The sequence below is a fragment of the Echiichthys vipera genome, assembly GCF_963691815.1.
Source record: "Echiichthys vipera genome assembly, chromosome: 6".
Lineage (NCBI taxonomy): Eukaryota > Metazoa > Chordata > Actinopteri > Perciformes > Trachinidae > Echiichthys > Echiichthys vipera.
In genome coordinates this window covers 2,714,166-2,742,037 of record NC_139831.1, presented here as the reverse complement: position 1 = coordinate 2,742,037, position 27,872 = coordinate 2,714,166, and positions in this window count along the sequence as shown.

Here is a 27,872-nt window from a genome sequence, read left to right as displayed (position 1 = left end):
GGACTGATTCTGCTCAGGTTGGAGGTGGGAGGAGCTGTGCTGAGGTCTCATCAAGTGAAAACACCTGTGCAGGTGAACTGTGGCTGTGATTTCACCTGCCAAAACTTAGAAAGCTGTCTTCAGTCTGTGAGGCTCTGTTTACACGACAACGCTCGCAGTTGAAAATGACAAACTATTTTAACAGACGTGCCTTTCGTTTACATGGCAACGGCATTTTTGGGGCTTAAACAAGCAAAACAGTGAAAGCATCCTCCAGAGTGGCAATCTTAAAAACGCTCCACTGTTGCATTTTTGGGACTTAAAAACGCAAACGTTGCTCTGATCTGCTCATGCTGGCTCTCGTCTCATACGCATTTACGTAACATCCATGTGCGGTACAGGCAAACAACAACAACAACACCAACAAACGTGTCGCTCTGGTCCCATCAGTCACACATTCAAGTTACCCTAGCAGCTCTGATAACTACCCAGGAGTCATTTCAGCAGTTAATGGTTTGGTTTTTAACTGTAGGCTATTTTGCGCTACTAGAGAGAGAAGTTCAGCATCCGTGAGGAACTCAGAGTAGAGCCGCTGCTCCTTTGCGTTGAAAGGAGCCAGTTGAGGTGGTTTAGGATCATCTGGTAAGGATGAACCCTGGGCGCCTCCCTAGGGATGTGTTCCAGGCACGTCCAGCTGGGAGGAGGCCTCGGGGAAGACCCAGGACCAGGTGGAGAGATTAGATCTCCACACTGGCCTGGGAACGCCTCAGGATCCCCCAGTTAGAGCTGGTTAATGAGGCCCGGGAAAGGGAAGTTTGGGGTCCCCTGCTAAAGCTGCTGCCCCCGTGACCCGACCCCGGATAAGAGGCTGAAGATGAGATGAGATGAGATGAGATAGGGAGAGAAGTAGAAGGAAGTTTCTATGCTTGCACCAGCTCTGTGCACTGTTGTGTGGCAGCATCGCCTAGCCACCTGGCACGCATACATTTAATTTCACACACTTTTGCGTCACCGTATGCACGCAGATTTCCCCCCGAAGGCGCTCGTCTTAACAGGGAATAAACAGTGAGAAGGCAACACCACTTTTGCGTTTCCTGTCCAGATCGTCTCCGTCTAAACAGGCCTCAGCTTTTACTCATTTCATGTGTCAGTTTTTGTGAAGGTTTGCTGAAGAGCTGCACATTCCCTCCCTATTCTGCACCACTGTCTATATGCAGCATAATATGATTCACTGTATATCACGTGTCCTCGTGCTGTGATCGTGAACCAAATGTGAGCTCATCCTTTTGTATTTGGATGTTTAAAGTCACAGCGAAAACTATACATTTGGTTTTCTCTTCCATTTCACATCAATCTGGATTAACTCTTGTAACATTCACAACACTTAATAAATCCCTTAAGCAGCTGGATATCATATCCTCCCTGTGCTTCACGATGGCTGAGAGATCATAAGTGACTTTGTCAACGTTGTCAGTGGATGTAGGGCTATCAGCATTACTGTATCTGTGCATTAAGACACAGGACTTCTATCGCAGCAGTGTGTTACTGATCCATCCCTGTGGAGTTGTTGTACTCCGTGAATGTGACAGCCGTGTGCCACCTCGTCAGGGGAGATTTCCCGTCCAAAGAACATAATCCCTTCCTGGCATGAACACCTCTGTGTGTGAGTTTCTGGAGTACACTTCTTCAATCACATGTGTACATATGCATAATCCATTCAGCAACTTAGTCATGTATGACTGCGGTCATGAGAAAACACACGACCGTGGCTCCTGTTTAAGCCCCCGCAGACACACTCTGCCACAGCGAGTCTCTTATTTCTCAGCTTTGTGATGCACATTTCTGGATCTGCATAATCCGTCCACTGGATCACACTATCTGATCCAAGTTCTTAAACACACTGAAGATTCAGCGCTGTCACTCAGCTGCAGCGGTTGCTCCGCGGAGCAGCAAGTTAGCTCCGAGTTCTGACTTCCTAATCAACTGTTTCATATTGTGTCCCTGTCATGGAGGCTCACGTCTGAAAAGGCAAGCAGCTTCTGGCAGCGGCATACAGTGTGTGTGCGTGTGTGCGTGTGTGCGCGTGTGTGTGTGTGTGTGTGTGTGTGTTAGTGTAATATTTCAACCCAGTTACGCTTTCTGAAACTCAGCACGATCAAGATATTTAAGATCTATTTTAGGAATACATTTCACTTCCCTGTGTACATGATGTCAAACAGCAGATGTTTTGAAACATATCAGAGTGACTGTGTGCACGTCGTCCTTCAGACAGCGCACTATTTCACTGGTAGTAGTCCAAATTAGGGGCCTCATTTATAAAACTGTGCGTAGAATCCTTCCCAAAACATTACGTTCGTACCAAACCATGAATGTGCCGTGGGGCGCACGTTTGCACGCAATCTTCGAACTGTGCAGGGATAATCTCCGCCCCTTGTCATCCCACTTTTCCTCCCACTATCTACCATGAATGGCATGTGCTAAATAGCTCATAAATATGGACGCTATCTTAATGGGGGAGTTTCATTGACTGACGTTGGGAAAATGACACAGAAGGAGGCGGAAAAAGGAAGGTTCTCCAGAGGGAAATTAAGGTGCTTTACGGAGGTTGAGCACCACGAAAATGTGTTGTTTGGAAGAAAAATGTGAATAACATGGCAGGTCTCAATGTGTTTGTACATATATAAAAAGTGAGAATAGAAATAGGATGATATTCGAGAGCATTGTTTGCCAAACATGAGATCCACACATCAATCCTTTCTATCTCAGCAATCTACGTGGTCTCATGGGAGGGCGTATAAATAGCACGCCACTTTTCATGACTTTCATGACTTTTCGCGTGCATGTCTACGCATATTAAGCTTTTCGCGTGTCATTTAACGCCCGTATATCCCCAGGGTTACGGTTAGGGTTAGGGGTTAGGGTTAGGGTTAGGGCATTTAACGCCCGTCATTTCAGCCATCCTTCACATGAAGTATTGATTTAAAAACAACCCTCTGACAGAAAGCTCCACCACTTCGTATTTCTCCGCAAGGTGGCGGAGAAATACGAACTTGTGGGTTTTCCCTCAATGACATTTGTGCGTCAAATGACAACGCCATCTCTGCACAAGACAAGTCAATTGAGACTAAATGGCGTGAAATGACACGCAAAAATCTTGAAATGCGTTATAATTATACGCGAGATGGCTTGAGAGAAACAGCGTGTTATTCACACGCCTTTTGGTGAGACCAGGCTGCAGCAATTCACTTTTCTATAAATACCAAAGTTTTACCGCACATCTCTGCCTGTCTACACAAGGTTTTTGTGCACAGCACGCTTTATAAATAAGCCCCAGACGTCCATCCATCAAAGGTTAAACATCAATTGAGGTCCAAATTTGAAAACAAGTCCACGCATTTACATTTACAGTTCTCATTCCTAGATGGTGAAATACCAACGCTTTGTCACAGCCCTCAGCGTCCAACCCCTGCTCATCCCAACTCATCACATTCTGCCGTTTGACTTCACTTGTCAACGTAGCGGGTAACTCTCCATCACAGGCTTTGTTTCAAATACAGGAAACACATGCACACATAACTGCAGTACGTGGTTTAGGACAAAGATTGTGGTTGGGTGTAGGCTATGTAGTATTTTTAGTATAGTGCTCGAGAAAACTTCACTGCAACATGCACGCAGGACAGGATGTGTTCTGCCTCCCAGTCCAATGACTTCAACTGTAGTGATACTGACTTGAAATGTTCTACAGCCTGTAGCGAGCCAGCAGACTGTAGCTACACTAGCAACCTTGTTGTACGTAATGTATGCAGCACAACACCAAATACAAACCGTATCCTCTGTCTCGCAGCTCGGCGTTCTGACGGCCTGCAAAGTCACAGCCAACCAGTGCAGTGTTTTGAGTGTGTTTCCTGCTGCTACTGCGCCTCACGGCTGCTCTGCCCAAGTGTGTCACAGCGAGCGCATGACATTGGGAGGACGAAGGTTTTGGCATGGAGTCACAGGGGGAATCCTCTGCTTTTTCTCCTCACGACCACCCCCCTTCAGAGGAGAGTCGTCTGCCACCCAGTCCCCATTGACAGCACCAGAGGCTGCGGCTCTGCTGTCCTATTTATAGGCCTATCCCATCCACGGCTGCTGCCAAGGCCAATCTGTGTGACTGTGGCCCGGCGGCGGCGGATTTAGCTGTGTCGTCCTGATGGGATTAAGAGTGACATCACATTTGGAATCCCTCGAAGCAGCCAGGCGGGCCCTTTTGCGTCTCTCCTCCTCCTCCTCCTCCTTCTTCCTCTTTTTGCACCGAACGTAGATGCTCGCCGTGTTCACTCGATCTGTTGAGAGTAGGCCATCTGCTCCCTGCACAATCATGGAGCGAGGCCCATTAATAATGGACTAACTGTAGCTACACCGTGCATAACGACACATGATGCTGTGGCTCATACGACTGTCAGAGATATTGGTTGTGTTTTGACACACATTCAGAGGTGCCATAGGCTTTCCTCTTCCTCTCATTTGCATTTCAAAGTCACTTCCCTAGCGTCTGATCATCTGAGCGCCGGTAACCAAACAGGACAAACGTCGATGTTGTAGAGCTAATTGATTCTTGTGCCATTAATCAGTGTCATATTTGCCTCGGCCTCTCTTGCTCAGTGGTTGTTTGTCGAACAGACCTGCTTGATGTTTTTAAAGGAGGCGGATCCCCTGAGTCCAAACTGTCATATCTGTCAAGTCGCCTTCATTAGCTCTGCCCTTTCACCACGTTCATCCATCATGACTCAACAACCAGCTTCACGACACTCGACATGACGCACTGTTTTTGTTCTCAGTCCGGCTAATGCACTCCCTCACAACTACTTTTAAAAGACAATTTGACTGATGAATCAGCTCCTGCTGTGCTGTAAAGTCTTCCCACTAATATCTCTCTGGATCTGCAGTCACGACTACATGAGCTACGTGTTAGCGCTGCCTGGTGTGAAGGCTTCACGAGCCTCTTATTTTCTCATAAATGCCGTCAGACACAGACTTCATCCCATATTATGTAGCATGGCATCCCCGGATTAATTACAAATGCTTATTAGTCTGAGCCCTCAGTTCATTTTCGATTTCCAGGATTATTAACAGTGCAGAGCAAAACGCTTTCTTGAAAGTAGACCTACAACCAATTAGAGCAACAGCACGGTGCGGTTTGCTCAGTGGCAAACAATGGCAATTCAAATGAAAGCAATTTATGCAAGAAACAGGCAGTACAGTAATATGGAGTCATATTTGATCAGCCCTGCTTAGTTTGACAGTTTGATCAGAGTCGTAGTGGCCTTAAGGTGAGAGGATGTGACTGAAAGGTTGTCGGTTCCATCCCCGGGGGAGCCAGGAGAACTTTGGGAAAAGTGAAAGGCAACTTTTAATGTGATCGGTCGTTGTACTGAGCAGCTTCCACGTGTCAATGTGAGTCACTGAAGAAGAAGAATTACTTTATTGATCCCGCAACGGGGAAATTTAATTTTTTCACTCTTATTATTATTCATGTTACACACACAGGCCCGAAATACACACATGCACAGTCAGGACCTATATACATGCAATTAATGGAGAGATGTCAGAGCGAGGGGGCTGCCAGTGACCAGCGCCCCGAGCAGTTGCTCAACAGCACCTCGGCAGTGCCCAGGAGATGAACTGGCACCTCTCCAGCCACCAGTCCACGCTCCATACATGGTCCACACCGGGACTTGAACCAGTGACCCTACGGTTCCCAGCCAAGTCACCTATGGACTTAGCTACTACCACCCGCTGTCAGAGTGATCAGGGAGTTCCTGCATGAGAGGGTGAAACTTTGGTGAATTGATTACTTTCACTTAATTACTGAAAATGAACCTGAAGCACTCACAGTTACCATTTATGTCATGGGTTAGCTTCTCTTTATGTCTCTGTTTTTAATCTTTTTAACTTTAACTTAAACCATTTCTATGCTGTGATTTGGATTCATTCATTTAAGAAACAGTGTTGGGATCTTTATCAAATCCATTCAATGTAAAATGTGACTTTGGTGTTGGTGATATAGGAACTTAGGGTGTTGGGAGCAGTTGTTTAAAAACTGGGAGTGTTTCCTCTAAAAGATAGGTTCGTTTGATGGATATGGACAGCGATCGCACTCAGATGTGGGACAAAACAAGCCAATAAAAGGCGATCGCTTCCAATCGATCCCTGGAGCAGTTCGTTTTCAGTGCAAATGACCCACAACTGTAGTTCACACTCCAACACAGTAGCTGCTCGGTCACCCATCATAACGCTGAAAGATGACTTGACATAACAGGACGCTTTCCCATATTTACAGCAGCTGAAGCCTGTCGTTTGGCTTAAAGCTAATGAAAAGGAGACGTTGGTTGACCTGGAGCAGTAAAAGTTAAACCATCGTTTTTTGATCTGGCCTGAGGCAGAATCTTCCAACAAGACTTCTGATCAATAACAGAACAGTTTTAGCATTTTAGCCCTTAAAGTGTAATTCTGGCGCGAAATCATCCCGTATGAGCTATTACCAGAGAAATCCTGGTGAGTCGCTAACAGCTGGACGTGGCTAACACAGATTAGCTCGGGGCAGTACGGTGAAGGCATTCAAAGGTCTTTTTTAACCACTAATACTGCTGAAAATAACAGCAAACCTCTGCAGTAGCATGAGAAGAGTCCCTACACACAAAACAAAGCACCAACAGCATAGTTAGAGTTATTAAAAGAGTGTTTTAAAGACCTACCTACTGGCCCCTGTACCAGCTCCTCTCATAGTAAAGTCCATTCAAGTGGATTACCAAAGTCAATCCAAAAGGAAGGAGCCCATTGGTGCTTTGTTTTGTGTGTAGGGACTCTTCTCATGCTGCTGCAGAGGTTTCAGTCCATAGGTGAATTGGCTGGGAACCGGAGGGTCGCTGATTCGAGCGTGGACTGGTGGCTGGAGAGGTGCCAGTTCATCTCCTGGCACTGCCGAGGTGTTGTTGAGCAAGGCACCGAACCCCCAACTGCTCGAGGCGCTGGTCAGTGGCAGCCCCCTCGCTCTAACATCTCTCCATTTGGTTGCATGTATATAGGTCCTGTCTGTGCATGTGTGTGTGTGTTTCGGGCCTATGTGTGTGTAAAATGAAAAATAATAGAGTGAAAATTGAATTTCCCCATTGCGGGACTAATAAAGGATTTCTTCTTCTTCTTCTTCTTCTTCTTAATGCTTCACCATACTGCCTCAAACTTATCAGTGTTAGCCACGTCCGGCTGTTAGCGACTCTTCCGGATATCTCCTTTAACAGTTGTTTGATTTAAGTATGTGCAGAAAAAGACCGTGGATGATTATGGGCTGGATTTACACTTTAATTCGCAACATAATAAACAAACTACAGGTGTGAAAACATCCATACTTTCTTAGGAAATTGCACTACAGCTGTAAATCCAGTAATTAACAACAAGACTCAAATAACAGACTCAAACTGTATGAGTCGAGCACACAAAGCCGGATGAGAAAACCGTCAGCGGTTCAATTAAAAGACGCTCAATTATTTAGCGAGAACAATGAAACCCAAAATGGGATCTCATCTATAATTTCCAAACTAAAAACAAATTAAGTCGAGCATCGGCAAGTGTTGCATCTCTGCCCCGCTGGTGCAACATTTCCCGCCCGCCCTCCCCTCCAGCCCTCTCCTCCCACTGGCGGACTTGGTTTTGTTGCATGGCAACATCAGCTTATTGAACAGACTGTGGTGAAACACTGAGACTTATTGCTCCTTTGCTGATTTCATTGATATAACTCTCTGAGATAGATGGCTGTGCCTTGTCCGCAGCAGAGAGGAGAGGCTGAAGCCCCATCTAGAGGAGGGGGACGGAGGGTGGAGGGTGGAGGGTGGATGGTTGACGGGGGTGTGATTCAGTGTTCATCTCTCTCAGCCTCCATGCCGACATAGATCTCAGTTTTTTATATCACTGGGCTCCATTTGCATTTTAATGGTGTGTGTCAGGGCCGCCGTCAGACCCCGCTGGCTATTCTATTACTGTTAAAGCCCTTCAATTAATTATGCAGAATTGTACGCATCACAGGGTGGGCGGGGCTGCGGCCCTGCAATTAGCGGCTCCTACATCATCATCGGAGGGTGCAGGGGCTTTACACCGTGTACACTCAGCTGTTGTTCTATGCAAAGAAAATTGGCCACGTTTATTTCTTTTCATATTTAAAGATTAAGATTTCCACGACCGAGCAAAGAGGAGGGGTCGTTTTTTAATTAACTTTTCTTTATAATCCCGGTAGATTGTTTTTGTTTCCGTAGATAACACTCCTCCCTGTGCAATTAAGCTGGCAGCGAGCCTTGATCCCTCTCAGCGATAAGGTTTGGAAGCAGCGGGGTTCATGAATGAACAAGCGGCTAATCCAGTGAACTTTAGCTGTCCTGATGGTATTTACCCAGTCAACATTCCTGCAAATGGAAGAGATGTTTCTGCTAAGTGTATTAATGTGCCGCAGTCTCTTCATTAATGAGATAATCACTTTCACATCTCTGCAGCTGTGTGTGTGTGTTTGGTTGTGTGTGGATTCTTAGTAGTTTGGTTAACAGGATGTACAGCGCTGGGGTAAACTCCCCTTCCACTACCTCTATTATCTATCTTGCAAGGGCGCCGTTGCTGCATCAGGGGCTCAGTGTCGCTCAGGATGATTTTGAGTGGTTTAAACAAATATACAACAAATACAACTGCGAGTGTTTTTACTCCCATTCCAGATAAACTGGTGTAATCAGACGATTCCCCAACACTTACATTTAAACATTCAATTCAATTCAATTTTATTTATAGTGCCAAATCATACCAAATCAATCTTCTTTTTTTATGTCCCAACAGGCGCACATAAATTACGTCAGAACCGTCGTAGGCCTCGTGCTCGTACACGTGCGCACGCTCGTGCTCGTACATGTGCAAACGCGCTCTACAAAAGCCCACCTCTCTCAGACGGGCCGTGGACGGCCAGCTGGCCGCAGTTATGCGCGGAGTAGGTGCACTCACACTGGTCAAACGCACTAGGCTTTACGTGAAAAACCTGTTTTGGCCCGGTGCGGAAGGACAGTGTGAGTGCGCCCTTAGTCAGTTTGTCGTGCAGGATGACGGAAAAAACTACCGGCTTGATTTGAAGAGCTCTTTTCCAAAACGAGATAAAAGCCAAATGAGTTTGAGTCACTTTGCTGTAAACAGAACCTTTTCACTGCTTCATCAGTGTTTCTGCCAAATCTCTATATTTCCTTATTTAAAATACTCCCCAAGATGCCGTTCCTTTCCAAACCGCGACCAGCGCCAAACCTATTTTTAGCCTAAATGCGATACATCCTCTCGACCAATCAGAATCCAGTGAGCGTTCTATGAGATCCAACATGGCGGCGCTCTGAAGCGGGAGAGTTTTTTGTTTCGTCCGTCCGTTCAACACGTTCAGACTGAGCCATAAAAACCATTTTGACAAGATAAACTGAATATTAACTAAATGTGTGGGTCTGGGTAAAAAGTAATTTTCCTGAAAACTATTAAAACGGATTTATAGCGTTTTGGAAAAGAGCTCCTCGTTTTTTTAAGGGAGCTTGTCGGAAGGACGTGTCGTGGGCTGAATAAATACGAAACAGAGCGACGGAGTTGAGAAGGAAGGCAGCTGGATGAAGTAGCAACTTCCAGATTTTGCACAAAAGTTGTTCTGAGAGCAAATTAAAAGGTAATGACAGAGCAGTTTTACTATTCCAGCAAACTCAGCTCTTTTCTCCCAACTAACTGAGATCTTTGCGTCTCTGAGAGGCCGTGACAGTTTATCTCATATGACTGCAGACGGAGGCACCGCCATGCTCCATCCAGCTATGTGTGCTTTAAATGTTGTTCTACTGTATATTGACACCAAGACAGTAAATCTAGTGCATTTAGAAAATATAAACCACTGAATTCAACCACACACAGACACACGCACACACACACACACACACACACAGAGACACACACACCAACAAATCCATTTCCCGCCACCATTTCCAGTTTATTTTTCAATTACTTCACTGTCAGTACTCTTAGACAACAACTGCTGCTGAGGTTCACACAATCCAAAACTGCATAGAATTCAAATTTAGAGAAACACATTTCTATATTCAATCTGAGACAATTTTGGAGACAGTTGCACACAATAACTTAAAGTTAATTGGAGATATGCATCGCTCTGTAGCCGCCTATTGGTCCTGAATGTACGCAACACAAAACCTCTTTCTCTCCGTCCTCTCTGACTGTCGACAGGAGCGGTCTCTGTCCGCACTCAGCACTTATCAGCACCGCTCAGGAGCTCCAGCAAATACAGATAAAGTGAACTTTGTTGATCCCCAAGGGAGAGTTTGGGTCATTATTGCAGCGGAGAATAGCAGAGGATGATGGAGAGCAAAGAGTAGAATAGATACTAAGTGATGTGAAAGAAATAAATGAAAGATGGTGCCTGTGTGAGGGAGGTGGAACTGCTCTTCCCCCTGAAATTGAATTTCCAGTGCGACGGTCGTTCACGTATGATCCGTTTATGGCGGCCTGCAGTTTATGAATGTACACATTTCCAGGTGTCAACCGTGATTCAGTGACACATAAGCGCACTTATAGAGGTCTGTTATATTGAGCCGACGTTGGTGTGTGAAGGCTTTATTTCCTGCTTTACCGTCCCAGGAACACAAAAGATGGCTCACAGCAAAACTGGTTATACTCCGACGCAGGATCTCATTTCTCTCCCCCTGTCACTCCATCTCTCCTGCGTTGCTTCCCTGTGTATTTATCTGTGTTTTGCTCCATCTCTTGCATCCCTTTCATCTCTCCCTTCCTCCCCTTGTCCTCCTCGCTGTAGACATGCGTCGAAGGGCCTCTCATCTGCACCGCACGTACAGAAACTCCCCACTGCCCCATTTGTATAGGACATGAGTTAGATATTGAGCCAGAGAGAAAGCGAGAGAGGAGGGAGGGGGGGGGGATGAGGGAAGGAGTGGAGGAGCACAGGGACATCAGCCAAGTGTGACAGTGGAGTCGTATTTCTTTCCCCGGCCGTCCGCTGTGGACTGAGCTGAATACTGAGTGAGCCCACTGCAGAGCCTGAGGACAGACACAGCAGGAAGGGCCGCAGAGCCGGCCTGAGGTCCAGATCCTCTGCAGAACAGGCCTGAAGGCCATGATGGGCTCCAGATCAGCTCCAGACGCAGCCTGGAGGACGGTTCAGATCAAAAATCCAGGTGAAACTGACAAATACCTTGCCAAAAGAGGGAAAGACAGCATTCAAATACTAACTGAGGCGCTGTTTCTATGACAACCCTTCTGCATAGGGCTGTTGCAATGACCACAATATTGCAATTAGGGTAAAATGTGGCCGCGCCCTCTCAAATGGCCGCTCACTCTCCGTGTTTCCATTACGAAAAAAGACCCCAGAGGGATTTACCAGATTCCGGAGGTGACGTATGGTTTTCGATCGTCGCGTAATCACTTAGCAACAGTTTCCACTGTGACATCACATATGCAGATGGCCGAGATGGACGAAGCAGAGCTTGTTGTGTTTCTTTTTGCTGCGTTTGCGCACATGGTTGAACGCTAACTTGTCTGGATCAAGGAGATTTCCAGGTAAATCTTCTCATTGCGACGAGAGGATTCAAAGTCCTTTTGTAAACTTTCCTGGCCCCAAAACACCAACATGGCCCGTACCGCTTCGTCGGTCCCCCTATCGTAAGCTCTGCTCGTTGATGTTTTCTTCTGCTGCTCCATCTTCTTCGTCTTGATAAAATTATTGTTATATACTCGCTACTACTTCGCCGGCTTTTAAAAACGGCACGTGTTGCTGTGGCATCAAGTACAACCTCACATCCCGCTTGGTGTTATATCCATCCGGGCTTCTCTCAGGGGTTAGAGAGGCCAGCGACTCACATGCAAATTAGGGGCATTTTGGTGAGATAGACCTACCTCATTCCTGGTATTCCAGCCTAATGCAAACACACCTAATGTACTGTAGTATTCGATCTCCGCGTAGGGAGAAGGGTTGGGTTGGTGGTCCAAAAACACAGGACTTTCACCACAACCTTTATTTGTAATCCTAACTAAGTTGTCCTAACCGTCACCTTTGTTTCCTAAACGTAACAAAACGTAACCGTCCCGATCCTCTTCCGGTCGCCGTTTCAAGCACTTGAGTCTTATTTTAGTCATATTTCGAAAGATAACATGCAAAGCCTTTGATGAGAATATGTCGCATAATATCATTATGAGGGTTCCTGATCAGGGCATTAAAGAGCCAACAGCACAAGATCTAAAATAACATGTAAAATAAACAATTACAATGTAGAAAAAGAGCATTTACAGCATTAGATGCAGCAGGTTTACCTTCGACACACAGTCGACATATTCCACATGAGTCGTCATAAGGAGTGAAATGTACTTATGGTCCAGGGAAAGAAGCTGTTCTTAAATCTGGTGGTTTGTGCTTTGGTGGTTCTTGCAGCAGCTGTCAGAGGGCAACATGTCAAACAGGTGGTGTCCAGGATGAGAAGATGTTTTTGGCTCTGCAGAGGCAGCGGGAGCTGGAGATGTCTAACAGGGAGGGTATTCTGTCTTCATCAGATCAGTGGGGTCCATAACCCCGACCCCCAGCATCAACATCACTTCTGCAGAACAACATCTCTAACCTTTGTTACTGCCAGAGCACCAGCCTGAGCCAGTTTGGATGCACTGCGAGACAAAAATATAAGAAAGAAGATGAATATCTACAGTATATGTTGCTGTTCATGTGATATGATGCTCTACATCATATTCATATCACCAGACGGACATCTTCCAGCCTCATTTTACAAAACAGCCCCATCGTTTCATCTTAATTAGACCACACAGGAAGAGATATTAGGATGAAATATGATGAAGCTTCATTGAGATAAACTTGTTTCACATGCGTTGTATATCACTGCTGTGGGAAGAAGAAAATGCTCTCATGAAGTGTGCAGACAGTTTGAGTCAGTGTTCTGTATACTCTGCTCTTTTTATATTAAACGTTATATCAAATGTTACCTCACCTCATGATACATTATAAGCACATTGTGTTCATTACAATTCAGGCATCAGTGTTTGTGAAATGACTTTATCGTATTTTATGCATATCTGTGCTCCACGCTGTCAAGGCCCAAAGGAAGTTGGAAATCAGCTATCTGCTTCGGTACAGACAGTTTCTTTCGACTACCAAAAAATCGTTGCACTTGGCGTCAGCAGCCCCTAAAACGGTGATGCCCAAACTCACAGATGCTCCCTAATGGAACTGGCAAAAATATCTGTACTGGACATCACCCCTACGGCAAACAACCCGCTCCCAAAGTGCTCCTCTGAAAAACAACCCTGCTGCATTAGTTCAGGGGAGTGGGTCGTGTGATGACACACTCTTCCACGCTGAAGCCAGTGTCGTCTGCAAAGTAACAAACCTGGAGTTGGTACGATTCAGTTTCACTACGGAGCATGTTTGCAGCTGTAAGAGAAATAAGTGTTTAGATATTTTTCTTGATGCAGTTTCTCTGCATTGTATGTTGTATATTGTATAAACCTATACTTAACCACAATGTCTGTTGCACTCTATCACACTTAGTTATTGTTTGATTTATTTTACGTTAGCTTTATTTTGATTTGATTTATGTTTTTATGCTTTTTCTCACTCTGATCCTTTCCCACCTTTGTATTGAAACTGTTGCACAATCATTTCCCTAGGGATAAATAAAGCTTGAATCTTGATTCTTGAATCTTGAATTTTCTCTGTTGTCTTCACCTAAAGTTATAATATCTTAATATGCTCTGTGTTGTTTTCTGTTTCTCAATTTTCTTGTGTTCCTGTGCCTCACATTGTTGTGTATCATCTATCATTTTGTACTTTACTACTTCTACTTTATAAACTGTTGCTTCTTTATTCTATAATGAGGGCATTTGGGGGTCAAAATATATTTGTGTGTATCTGCCCTCTGATATGGACCCCCTCCAAAATGTAATGGGTTCGTCGTTACCCACAAAGGAGTTCACCAGTGAAGGTAAAATAGAGTGTGCTATGGACAGGCGCATTGGTGCAGTGTCAGCAGTGATGCAGGCTTTGTACCTGAACGTTAAGGTGAAGAGGGAGCCGAAGCTGGAAGGCAAAGCTCTTAATCTAGTCCCTCAGCATCAAAACCCTCACCTACGGTCATGAGCTGTGGGTGGTGACAGAAACAATGAGTGTGTCTAAATCACGAGGCGTGAAATGCCCCTGAAAAGTAGGAGTTGTGAATCGGCGGCGGCGGCTCCCGGCGTTCAGCCCCTCAGGTCCCGGTGACGGTTCACGGCGTTCGGCCCTTCAGGTCCCGGTGACGGCTCACGGCGTTCGGCCCCTCAGGTCCCGGTGTCGGCTCACAGCGTTCAGCCCTTCGGGGTCCCGGTGTCAGCGGCGGCGGCTCACTAGCTGCCAAGCTAACTGTCAGGCAAACTGTTGGGAGGTCATGGACTGTCACAGAACACACCACACTGAATATTACTGTCACATTACTACTACTATGATAGGATACCCCCCCCCCCCCCCCCCCCCGATGGAGTCAAGACACCGGTGGTGAGGAGGAGGCGAGTGGAACTGGTGAACGGGGTGGAGGTGGGTGTTTGTCGGCAACCTATGGCCGACAATGCTGATGGTGAAAACCGTGACATGTAGTGATTAAGAGACCTGTGGTTTCCATTTTAGATCCCAGCCCTGCTTTAAGGACTGGCTGTTCATCAACTGTGCAACATGCACCCAAAACAAACCCTTATAACTCAGTCTGTCCAACCTCTAACAAAAGCGTGTAAATACAGTCCAGTCCTCTAACTTGGTTGAGCTCTGAAGAAAAGCCTTCGAATCACAGAGGGGATGAACGTTGAACGGCAGAAATCTCAGCAGCTGGCAGAGTAACTGCTGAGTCACTGGTATTGATCAACAACCCCATCCGGCCCTGCAGCCATTATATATTGCGGTCAATTTGTACAACAGGGCAGAAAAAATATTACCTAATACCCTTTAAATATTCTCCAGAGTGTTTGAAACATCGATTGAGAAGCGCGTTGTGCAGCTACGAATGATCCCAATCAGCCTCTCGGAGCCTCGACGTACAAACAAACACGAGCTACTTTTTATTATTTTTACTTTCTTCTTAATCTCTCTTCTAGTCTCCGTCTGAGCAGGAAGAAGAAGAGGAAGTCAAGAAGTCTTCATAGAGACTGGCAGTGTTTAAATCTGCCCTCATATTTCTCTTTTTTACTTCCTCGCTGCAGCAGATTGAAGCCGGAGCCTCAGCAACAAACAAGGGCTTTCTGCCCATTTTTAAGCCCAGGCGCTGCCCGCCTCTCCGCCTGCCTGCCTGACTCTCATGGGCTGATGATAGATTGCTCTCTCTCTGCCTTTGTGCTGGGAAATTGCTTTGTTTTGTTAACAGTCTGCCTCTGTTCCAGCCCAGACAGCTAGAGATAGGGCGCCTCCCTTTCTTCACTTATCTGCCGAATGTGTTTGAGACCGCGTAGAAATGAATTACAGTCGAGTATGTAAAGGTGGGAGAAGGCGGAGGGGGACGCAGAAACGCCCCACGTGTTCAAAGCATGGAGGTGGAGAGGAAAGTGTGTCGGTACATGAGCCGACTCACAGAAAATAAATAAAATGCATATAGTACAAAAAAAAAGAGGGTTTTTGTTGTTGTTTAAAACTTTCTACGGGAATTAAAGAGAATGAACTAGAAATTTGATTTAATATACACTTACTGTATTTAATTCAATTCAGTTCAATTTTATTTACAGTGCCAAATCATAACAAAAGTTATCTCAGGACACTTTACAGAGTAGGTAAAGACCACACTCTATGACTTCTTTATGATTTACAGAGACCCAACAATTCCCCCGTAGAGTACGGTGGCGTTGAAAACCTTCACTATAACAGACAGGAACGTCAGACAGAGCCAGCTCTGTGGAGGACACACATCTGTCTGCACCGGAGAGAGGAAGAGAAGGAGAGAGAGAAAAGACAGACACAAAGACAGACAGATGGACAGAGGCAAAGACAGACGCAGCTCTGTGGAGGACGCACATCTGTCTGCACCGGAGAGAGGAAGAAAAGGAGAGAGAGAGAGAAAAGACGGACAGATGGACAGAGAGAGACAAAGACAGACACAAAGACAGAGACAGACACACTTCCAGTAACTATAATAATATCTATAGTAATGTGAATATGACTTATTAATACAGCAGAACAGTAGAAACAAGCACAGCTAAGGTTATAGATTATAACAGCAGCAGGAAGCGTCATGCAGGACCACGGCAGCAGGCACCACCACCATCAGCAGAGACCTGAGAGATGACAAAACAACTCCGGGGAAGAAGTGAATTAGTAACATGCATTGATGGGACATGAATGATACAGACAGAGAGGAGAGAAGCTCAGAGGATCAGGAACAGGATCATCCCCCGGCAGACTAGGCCTATAGCAGCATAATTAAGCAGAACAAAATCATCTTAAAAATAACAACATTGTTAAGGGCTCGTAAGCCCTAGCTGTAAGCTTTATTAAAAAGGAAACTTTTAAGTTTACTTTTAAATAAGGGGACAGTGTCTGCCTCCTGAACATTACTTGGGAGTTGGTCCCACAGGAGAGGCGCTTGGTAGCTGAAGGCTCTGCCTCCCATTCTATTTAAGGGTGCACTATGCATTTTTCCATAACAGATTGTTATCATCTTGCACACTTCAGCAGGGCTTTTGAAGACATACTCATGTATTTGACCCCCAGTTTTGATTATATTACTTTAGGTTAACTATCAAATACTAAATCATACATGTCATATACGTAGTTGTCGTTCAATGAGTTCTTCTACCGAATAGAGTCAGAAATGCAATTTAAGAAATGCATATTACAAATGTTTGCTGCTTATGAGAAAACATTCATTCATCTTCAACCTCTTGTCCCTGTCGGGGTCGTGGGGTGGCTGGAGCCGATCCCAGCTGACATCGGGCGTGAGGCGGGGTCCACCCTGGACAGGACGCCAGTCTATCACAGGACACATAGAGACGAACAGAGACAGACAACCATTCACACCTACGGGTGATTTAGAGTCATCAATGAACCGAACACCTGCACGTCTTTGGACTGTGGGAGGAAACCGGAGAAAACCCACGCAGACACGGGGACAACATGCAAACTCCAAGGGTCCTAGCCGGGATTCAAACCAGGAACCCTCTTGTTGTGAGGCGACAGTGCTAACCACCACTCCACCGCCCCCTGCGGTACGGACCTGTTCATGAGAACATGTTGTGCTATTAATCAGTTGTATTTATTTTAATATTAAGAGCAGAGCAAATTAATTTTTCATATCTGTATCTCTGCGATAATTAACATCCATTAACCTCCACATATGCAGCTGATGCAAGTGTGAGAAACTGATTACATGCTGACTAAATAAGAACACACACACACACACACACACACACACACACACAGCTCGATGCTTTTGCAGATTGCTCTTCACTCCAATGGCTGATGATTCGCACTATTTGGACTGAATGATTCCTCTGATTGACGTCGAGAAAAACAATTCAATGTGAAGGAGAACGATGCCAAATGGTCTTTGCTGGGTGGATATTTTACAGCTGGCAGGTCTATGAGGCTGCTAATGGGGATGTTTGTATCAAGGCTGCATGTGATAAAGAGAGTTACGAGAAATTGAAACTCTTTAATATCTCAAGTGGATTATTTGTGTGTGTGTGTGTGTCTTGCTCCGCTCTGTTACACTTGTTCTTTGCTCCCTCTCATTGATAACTGCATGAAAGCAGATAATGAAATATCAATTCCAGGATCTGCCAGCAGTCCAGTGGAGACTCAAAGCGTAACAGACTTGTGTTAAAACTTTAAAGACCAACTAAGGGCGCCCTCCCACTGTGCCTCCGTCCCGTGCCCCGTGCTTTATGGTCCTTGTCCCCCCCTCCAGGCCCGTTTGTACTCACACTACCTGGGCCTCGGAGAATGCTTCTTGCTGCCTATACGTCATCACGCCGTAACACGTCACACGCATTGATGACGCCATGGCGATGCGTGGCTTTGTTTCCAGATCTTTCCGTAGACCTCTGAGTTTTTGTGCGTCTTGTCGACTGTTTTTGAATCTTTTCATCGACCAAATCTGCAGTAAACACTCCACCTCCGCATCACACCAACGCGAACCTTTCGCCATGCTTCCCTACCATGCCTGATGTGTTAAGTTGTAGTACGCTATCATTCTTTCCCTTGTGATGTTTCCCACTCCCAACAGGATATCAGTTCGTATCATGTTTAATATTTCAAATCACACAACAGGAAAATCTGAAGGTAATCTTAAGAAGCAACCAAAAATCCGGTCTTTGCTGCAGCGTGTCAGAGGGGTGTGTGTGTGTGTGTGTGTGTGTGTGGGGCTGACATTACACACAAAACAATGGCTGCAGGTGTTTCAACATGCTTCATACACCAACATGTGTGTGTGTGCTCTATAACTGTTACTCAAATTCATAAATAACGTGTGTGTGTGTGTGTGTGTGTGTGTGTGTGTGTGTGTGTGTGTGTGTGTGTGTGTGTGTGTGTGTGTGTGTGTGTGTGTGTGTGTGTGTGTGTGTGTGTGTGTGTGTGTGTGTGTGTGTGTGTGGCTGACATAACACACAAAACAATGGCTGCAGGTGTTTCAACATGCTTCATACACCAAGGTGTGTGTGCTCTATAACTATAAGTCAAATTCATTAATAACATGTGTGTTTGTGTGTGTGTGTGTGTGTGTGTGTGTGTGTGTGTGTGTGTGTGTGTGTGTGTGTGTGTGTGTGTGTGTGTGTGTGTGTGTGTGTGTGTGTGTGTGTGTGTGTGTGTGTGTGTGTGTGTGCGGCACAAAGCTGCAGGAGTCTCACTTGTTTAAGTCAGAAACAGGATCAAAGTTGTTTACTTTGTCAGTTCAGGTTCAGTTGATTTGCAAAAATTAAAAAAACAGCGAAAAAGTAGCACCGATGCAAACAGCTAATTAGCATTAGCTGATGCTCATTCTCCAGTTTCAGTAAATGTGCTGTAACACTAAAGGAATGATCTTTAACTGCTGCAGAGGATTTTCTCCGTCCATCACTGTGAAGGACAGCATTCACATTACAGAATCAATTCAAATTAAATCTATTTTACTGAAGAAATATCCCAAATTAAGAGCGTTGCAGTAAAAACTTTCGAGGGTCCAGATTTTTGAATGGTCAGACTTGTGTTAAAGCTGCACCGAGAGCTTCATCAGAGGGTCATAATATGATGCATGTAGGCAAATCATTGCCTCTACAGCTACTTCAAAAGTTCATTTTGCTTCTCTTGGCTCAGGTTCTCTCAAATATCAGAGGTTTTCCTTTGGCTACACAAAGAAAATGTGTGGAGCACAAAGTAAATGTGTGTAACACAAACTCCGAGCTATTGAGATAAACCACTGAAGCCTCCCTGTGAGTGAAAGGATGCGTGCGGTCAAAGACGAACAAAAGGTAAAGGAACAATGAACAGTAAGGGTGTTTGAAGTTGGATAAAAATCCCTTCAGTTGAATGGAGTCTCTGTGATGTGTGTCTCGGTGACACACGCGGTGCCACGGAGCAGCTCACGGATATTCGGTCCTCAGTACAGTTTCCAGCAGTGAGAGAATCGATACGAGAAACTGCGACGAGCGAAGCGACCGCCGCACTCGGATAACATCAGGGACTCGCTCACAAAATAGCAAACTGCTGAAAAAGCAAGGTGCATAAATTAAAGCTGACCTGAAATCATTTTCTGAATCGATAAAGAAAAAGTCCAGAACCATAAACAACAAAGTGAAGTCTTATTAGGATGACTGCAGAACGCCAACTAAGACTTTCATTAACGTGCACTGTGACGCAATGAAGCAGATTATAAAACCATCTGAAGCATTAGAAATGATGTGAACGTGCATCTTTATTTCAATACATGATCTTGAAGAATTAATAATCAATGAGTGAGGCATCATAATCATGTGTAGCGTGTGTATAAGTAATGATTAATGAGAGTGTGATAATAAGACGCATAAGTATAAGTAGTAGGTGCCTCTGCTATTATTAAACCAGGCTCAAGCCTTCTGCAAAACACCAGCACACGAACCTGGCAGTCAGTCAAGGTCACAAGATAATGAAATAGCCAACTTGCACACCGCACCTAGCAACTAGTTGAGATTAGAGTAGTTCCTTTTGCAAAACAACAGCATATAAGGAGTCAGAGTACGACGGAGGGAGAGTGTGTGTGCTTTTTCACGGATAAAGACGAAAGTCCTGCGAAACAGATGATACCCTGAAGCGCGGGGGTGGAAGATGGAGGAATCAACGGCTGCTTTTGAAATACACTAATGCACGCACAAGCGAACACATAACCACGCCTTGCAACCAGTTTATATGCTGGAGCAAGACATATCAGATATCAGAACTTCTTGCATCTGATTATGGGTACTGTGTTGCACACAGTTACTCTACATAGAGAGTAGAACTTTTCTCCAGACGTCTGTATCATCTGATGTTCATCTGCTAATTAATGCCTGCTGGCGCACTAAGGGCATACTCACACTGTCCTTTTGGCCGGGGCCAAAACCGTTTTTTCAGCTTAAGCCTGGTACCTTTAAGCAGTGTGAGTGCACCCGCTCCGCGCACAATTGCGGCCAGCGGGCTGTCCACGGCCCGCTTGAAAGAGGTGGGCTTTAGCGGAGCCGTTTGCACATGTACGAGCACGAGCGTGCGCACGTGTGCGAGCACGAGCCCTACGGCAGTAGCGTTATGTCCACCTGTTCGGACATGTAAATAGAAGGACGGACCATGCGCGGACATTTAACAACAACAATGGCGGTGAAAGGTTCACGTTGGTGTGATGCGGAGGTGGAGTGTTTACTGCCGATTTGGTTGGATGAAAATATTCAAAAACAGTCAACAACTCTGACGTCTGTGGAAAGATTTGTAAACAAAGCGACACACACGCGATCAATGCGTGTGACGTGTTACGGCGTGATGGCGTATGGACAGCAAGAAGCATTGGCCGGCCCTGGCAGTGTGAGTACAAACGGGGCTGGGGCGCGGGGGGAGAGGGAGGGGGGACAAGTACCCTAAAGTCCGGGTCGCGGTCCGGAAGGACAGTGTGAGTACGCCCTAAACTGCCAACGACTCTTCTAAATCCAAAAGACACCTTTAGCTTCTGATTCACGTAACATATACTCTGTGAGGTCCTTCTGAGTTTATAAACAAATCTTTCGTACAAAATTCCTACAATCTTTAACTCTACAGTCCCCTATGATATTTGATTATAGTATCATTTTAATGATCTCAGTCATTCATTCATTCACTGAATAAGTAACACTGACAGTGAGATACAGCAAAGATAAATGATGCTTCCATAAAGTGAAAATGTCAACACAAGCAGTTGTGATTAGATTGTTGTTTTTGTCTCCCTCTGTCGGTGTTTGTATGTGCTTTATTTCTGTTTCTCTGGTTTTGGGTTTGTGTCCTTGCAGGTGATCCTTGTTGGCATTGATCACCTGCCTCTCTGTATATCAACCCGGTACTGAGCCTCACTCCGTGCCGGATCATACCCTCTACATACGCTGATGTCTCCCTGTGTACCTGTCCTCTTGTGTCCATTCATCTCGTCAGTTTGTATCTAGTTCTTCGTGTTTTTCCTAGGAAACGGAAACGTCACACTCAAAGCTTCTTTCTCATTGGTTGAGCTTTTGAAAGGTCAGCAGCAACAAGGTCAAAGATCAACTGATTTAAAATTTGAGCGCAGCGGCAGAGAGGCAAATCGGAGCGGTGCGCGCCACATCGGGCGCTGCCGCCTCCTCCATAGGAATTCGTGCAAAGCTTTTTTTACCGCTCATCATGTGTAGGTGCCTTTATACTATGCCACATGCTTTCAGTGTGGGGAATACACACAATAACTACGTGCAATACACACAAATTACTGCACATTACTTTTCCTTTGTCATATGTACAAATGCTCCATAAGGACAGCCTTGACTCACATTGCTATGCCAAGGCCACTGGTGGTCAACAGTGAGATACTCTACAGTGAAGGAAATATGGATACTACATTTCTGAAAATCATTATGGAAGCCACAGCAGCACTGCAGGATTCATGTGCCTGAATCCTCAGCTTCAGCGTCTGTTCTCAAAACTGTGAAAGATCCCATCCAGCAGCAGCAAAGACACTTCAGAAGAGCTGAAGAGTCTCCGCGTTCTGCTGAGTCCGAGTGGGAAGATGCGTCGCTGACTGAAAGCATTTGTTGATGAAAATGTGCATTTTTTAACTCACTCGTGTAAAATTTCACTCTTTGTCGAGTCCAAAACACGCGGGACCTTTTTTCTTTTTTTCTTTGGCGACTCGGATTGCTTACTCGAGGTAGGGAATGAGTCCTTAACTCAAGTGAAGGAGTTCAAGTACCTCGGGATCATGTTCACGAGTGAGGGGACGATGGAGCGTGAGTTTAGCCGGAGAATCGGAGCAGTGGGGGCGGAGCTGCAGTCGCTCTACCGCACCGTTGTGACGAAAAGAGAGCTGAGGAAGGCAAAGTTCTGGATCTACGGCTCAGTCCTGGTTCCTACCCTCACCTGTGTTCATGAAAGCTTGGTCATGACCGAAAGAACGAGGTCGAAGCGGCCGAAATGTGTTTCCTCAGGAGGGGGGCTGGAGTCTCCCTTAAGGAGAGGGGGAGAAGTTCAGCATCCGTGAGGAACTTGGAGTAGAGCCGCTGCTCTACTCCGAACCAGTTGAGGTGGTTCAGGATCATCTGGTAAGGATGAACCCTGGGCGCCTCCCTAGGGAGGTGTTCCAGGCACGTCCAGCTGGGAGGAGGCCTCGGGGAAGACCCAGGACCAGGTGGAGAGATTATATCTCCACACTGGCCTGGGAACGCCTCAGGATCCCCCAATTAGAGCTGGTTAATGTGGTCTGGGAAAGGGAAGTTTGGGGTCCCCTGCTAAAGCTGCTGCCCCCGCGACCCGACCCCGGATAAGCGGATGAAGATGAGATAGGATGACTCTCAGCGAGCCGACTCGCCAATTACTGCGACCCCTGAAATCTGCAATTCATCTGATGCATCCAGATCTTTTTTATCTGCGTTTCTACCGCCTGACTTTTATTTTTAGCTGCCATTTAAAGAAGCTGTGTGGTATTTACACTTTGTATTGCATCAGAGAGGAGAAAGTTTAGACTTTAGTGAAGAATATTTAGCTGTCACAGACAAAGTGACTCATCGCATTTTGCTTCTTTGATTGGACGCCCCTGCCATGCATAGTCCCCTGAGATGTCCGCCACTTGACAACAAGGTGACTCTCACGGCTAATTGGGCTTGGGACGCAAGCTCAGGGCTGATCACCCTGTGGCTGGCCGCCTCTAGGGAGGGTGTGTAATGTAAATGGCCGAAACACCCCACGATCCAGAGGAACACTACTGATGATGCGTCCCGTAGATTCAATTCTCCTTCAAGTCATCCACCATTCACCGATAAGTCCACCAGCTAATTGTATGTGCTTGCACAAGGATAACAACATCTCATCCTGTGTATTCGGGAATCTTCTATTTGTTAAATATACTACTCCAGGTAGTTGTTTGAAATAATAAATTAATTTCAACCTTGCATCCAGATCTTTTTCATCTGTGTTTCTACCGCCTGTGTTTCGACAGCTGTTCATTCACCATTTAAAGTTTAGATTGGTAATTTGGTTTTTCCTTTGAGTAAATTTTGATCAAGACTGAATTAAATATTAAAGGCTGTTTTGCATTTCTGCTCAACTTGAAGCCATGTTCCCCGCTAAAGCTGATTTGTTAGAAGTTTTCAACAAAAGAAAAGATGGCAACCATTTTAGGAGAGCAGCACTAAACTCCAGAGCTGCCCGTTGGTAACAAAACACACATACGCATCTATGCACACACACATAGTGGAGTCCAACCTGACACAAATCACTGAGGTGCCACTCACAAATGGTATTCCACACACACACACACACACACTGAGTTCAGGTATGCTTCACCTGGGTCACCAGTCACTCAGCACAAGGTGAATTCTCTCTTCATCCCATTTTTCCACAAGCCACCGATCCATCCATCAACCCCTCGCCCCCACACACCTATACGTCCATCTACCTATCATTCAAACATCTGACCCTCCATCAGACACCCGTCAGTGCACTCAGCCCGGCTGCCACTCGCACAGCAGCTGGAGAATGAGACGGATGAGGTAAATAAATGAATGAAACACAATAAAACACATCTATTCTGTTTCTCCCAGCAGAGGTAGAGACTCAAGTCTGAATTTAATGTTGAATAAAATGCATGAGATGGTATTTCTCAGAATGTGCAGTGGGTTTGTCTACCTGACTGCTGGGGGAGATGGTCACAATGGAAGGTGGTCTTGTTCTTTAGGAAATGAGCATCTAACATTATTTTTAATATATCAAACTTTGCTAGGAGTCTCTTCATTAGAAAGGTTTTCAATTCAATTTTATTTACAGTGCCAAATCATAACAAACGTTATCTCAGGACACTTTACAGAGTAGGTAAAGACCACACTCTATGACTTATTTATGATTTACAGAGACCCAACAATTCCCCCGTAGAGTACGGTGGCGTTGAAAACCTTCACTATAACAGACAGGAACGTCAGACAGACCCAGCTCTGTGGAGGACGGACATCTGTCTGCACCGGAGAGAGGAAGAGAAGGAGAGAGAAAGAGAAAAGACAGACAGATGGACAGAGAGACACAAGGACAGACAAACCCAGAGATGCAAGCAGCCAAAGAGTCACAGTAACTCTAATAATATCTATATTAATGTGAATATGACTTATACGTTATGGCAGTTAAAACGGCAGAATAGTAGAAACAAGCACAGCTAAGGTGACAGAATATGACAATGATCATAATTATGGTGGTAAACATGATCAATGATGAGTAGCGGCAATAGCAGCTAAGACACAGCGAGACCTACCACTGATGGTGTTTTTATGGCTACAAATTTGATCATTTATAAGACTAGTGAAAGTATATATGAATAATGGTTGTTATAGTAGCAGGAAGGTTCATGCAGGACCATGCAGCAGGCACCACCACGATCAGCAGAGACCTGAGAGACGACAAAGCACAAACAACTGTCTCAACGGCTTATTTGATGAGTGTATTTTCCAAAAAAAGACCCTGGGATGATTTTACGCCGGAATTTGACTTCAAGGCTGTTTGATCATCTTTTAATAACTAATATTTTTCCTCTTCCATTCACAGAGCCTCCCCTGAAACAGTCTGCAGCCCCTTTGGGGAGCCCCCCCCCCTCCCTCTTTGGAAACCTCTGCTCTAATAGTCGTTAACTAGAAACCTCAAACATCTCCACTGGAACTTTGACTCTTTCATCTACACTAAAATGAGGACAAAGACCTACGACGAAGCTGCTTTTAGCCTCTGTGGCCACAGACAGAGGAGCATTCTGCCTTAAAGACCTCTGGGCTTTACTTTATTCCGCTTTATTCCTTTTATTTGACAGGGACAGTGCACGTTAAATAACAAGAGCATGTCCCAGAGTTAGTCATATAGGGATTTTCCCTGCAGGTAAGGATTGGAAAGGCTTTGCAAAGAATAAAAAAACTCTCAATAATCAACATTCAGCTCAGGCGATGTATGCTCATATCTGTGAAGCATGCTGCATGTATGAAATGTTCAGCTGTACATGAACAAGAACATGGTCTTTGAACCATGCACATCCATACATCCACCTCTGCATCCTTTCACGTGTGCAGCCGACACGTGCACACACATATGTACGCATTTCCTCAGGTCACTTCGTTCTCTTCAGTCCATGCTCACAGGCCTGGAACCCCAGCCTGGTCTCACTAAAAGGCGTGTGAATGACACGCTATTTCTCTTAAGCCATCTCGCGTATAATTACAACGCATGTCCTGTTTTTTGCGTGTCATTTCACGCCATGTAGTCTCAATTGACTTGTATAGTGCAGAGATGGCGTTGTCATTTCACGCACAAATGTCATTGAGGGAAAACCCACGTGTTCGTATGTCTCCGCCACCTTGCGGAGAAATAGGAAGTGGTGGAGCTTTCTGTCAGAGGGTTGTTTTAAAATCAATATTTCATGTGAAGGATGGCTGAAATAACGGGCGTGAAATGCCCTAACCCTAACCCCTAACCCCTAACCCTGACCCAGACCCTAACCCTAACCCTGGGGAACTACGGGCGTTAAATGACACGCGAAAAGCTTAATATGCGTAGACATGCACGCGAAAAGTCATGCAAGTCATGAAAAGTGGCGTGCTATTTATACGCCCTCCCATGAGACCACGTTGTGTCAGTCTAGACAGTCTCATATCTCCTGCTCTAGAAGCCAAAGTGTTGTTACTGCATCCAACATGCACACTGATTCGCTGGCAACACGCTCTTAAATGGGTCCTCACGCGGCATGAAGTTGGCGTTCTGGGATGTGAGAGGCTTTTTATTGTGCTAAAATATGAAAATGTTCACTTCAGACTGCACTTGGAAAATGAACATGTTTGGTCTACGGGCAAGTTAGGATGTGCTTTTCAGCAGAGATGGTTTTATTTTACTTTTGTATTCGAACATGTCAGATGCAGCGTTCGTTATTCCACAAAGGTCAAACACAGGACAACGGCACAAAAACAGTCTCATGCAGTCACGTTCTCTAAAATCTCTCCTAAAGTTTCATGTTAAGAGAAGACATTAGAGACGTGAACTCCAGATGCACCAAATGTTAATGCCACCCAACTCTGCTCTCACCCAATGTGCTGAATTGTGAATTCCCCTTGATCATAATTGTTCATTAGCGTGTGGTAACGTCCCCTAAACGCTTTATACTGGCAGGTGTTGTGCCGTGTGCAAACGCTCTGACATATGAACCATGAACCGGAGAGATGTTCCCAAAAAAAGACTGTAAGAAGAATAAAATCCACATTTTTGCAGAACGTCAGTACAGCAAAATAAAAAGCATGTATACAGAAAACATATATATATATATATATATATATATTCATTCATTCATTCATCTTCAACCTCTTGTCCCTGTTGGGTCTGGAGCTGATCCCAGCTGACATCGGGCGTGAGGCGGGGTCCACCCTGGACAGGATGCCAGTCTATCACAGGGCACATAGAGACAAACAGAGACAGACAACCATTCACACCTACGGGTGATTTAGAGTCATCAATGAACCGAACACCTGCACGTCTTTGGACTGTGGGAGGAAACCGGAGAACCCGGAGAAAACCCACGCAGACACGGGGACAACATGCAAACTCCACACAGAAGGGCCCCAGCTGGGATTCAAACCAGGAACCCTCTCGCTGTAAGGCGACAGTGCTAACCACCATACCACCGTGTCGCTTATATATATATATATATATATATATATATATATATATATATATATATATTTATTTATTTATTTATTTATAAATCCAAATCCAAATCTAAATCTGTTGCTTGTTCTTCCAGTATTAATTTTCCACTGTGTGTGTGTGTGTGTGTGTGTGTGTGCATGTGTGCGTGCATGCGTGTTTGTGTGTGTGTGTTTGTGTGCGTGTGTGTGTGTGTGCGTGTGTGTGCCTGCGGTCCTCCTGCTGAACCCTCTACCTGTGTTCATGAGCGTGAACAGCAGACGGTGCAGAGGGACGACCTCCCCCGCCATCTGTGATCCTGTGGCCGCCTGCCACACTGCTAACACCGATCCATTCATCCATCCGTCTATCTGCGAACATCGAGCTTCGTATGAAGATTTTGTTTTCCCCGTTTAGTTTGCGTTCACGTTTTTGTGTTTTGGTCCGTCAATCGATGTGTCTTCAGGCTACAACATAGTTGCTTTGTGTGTGG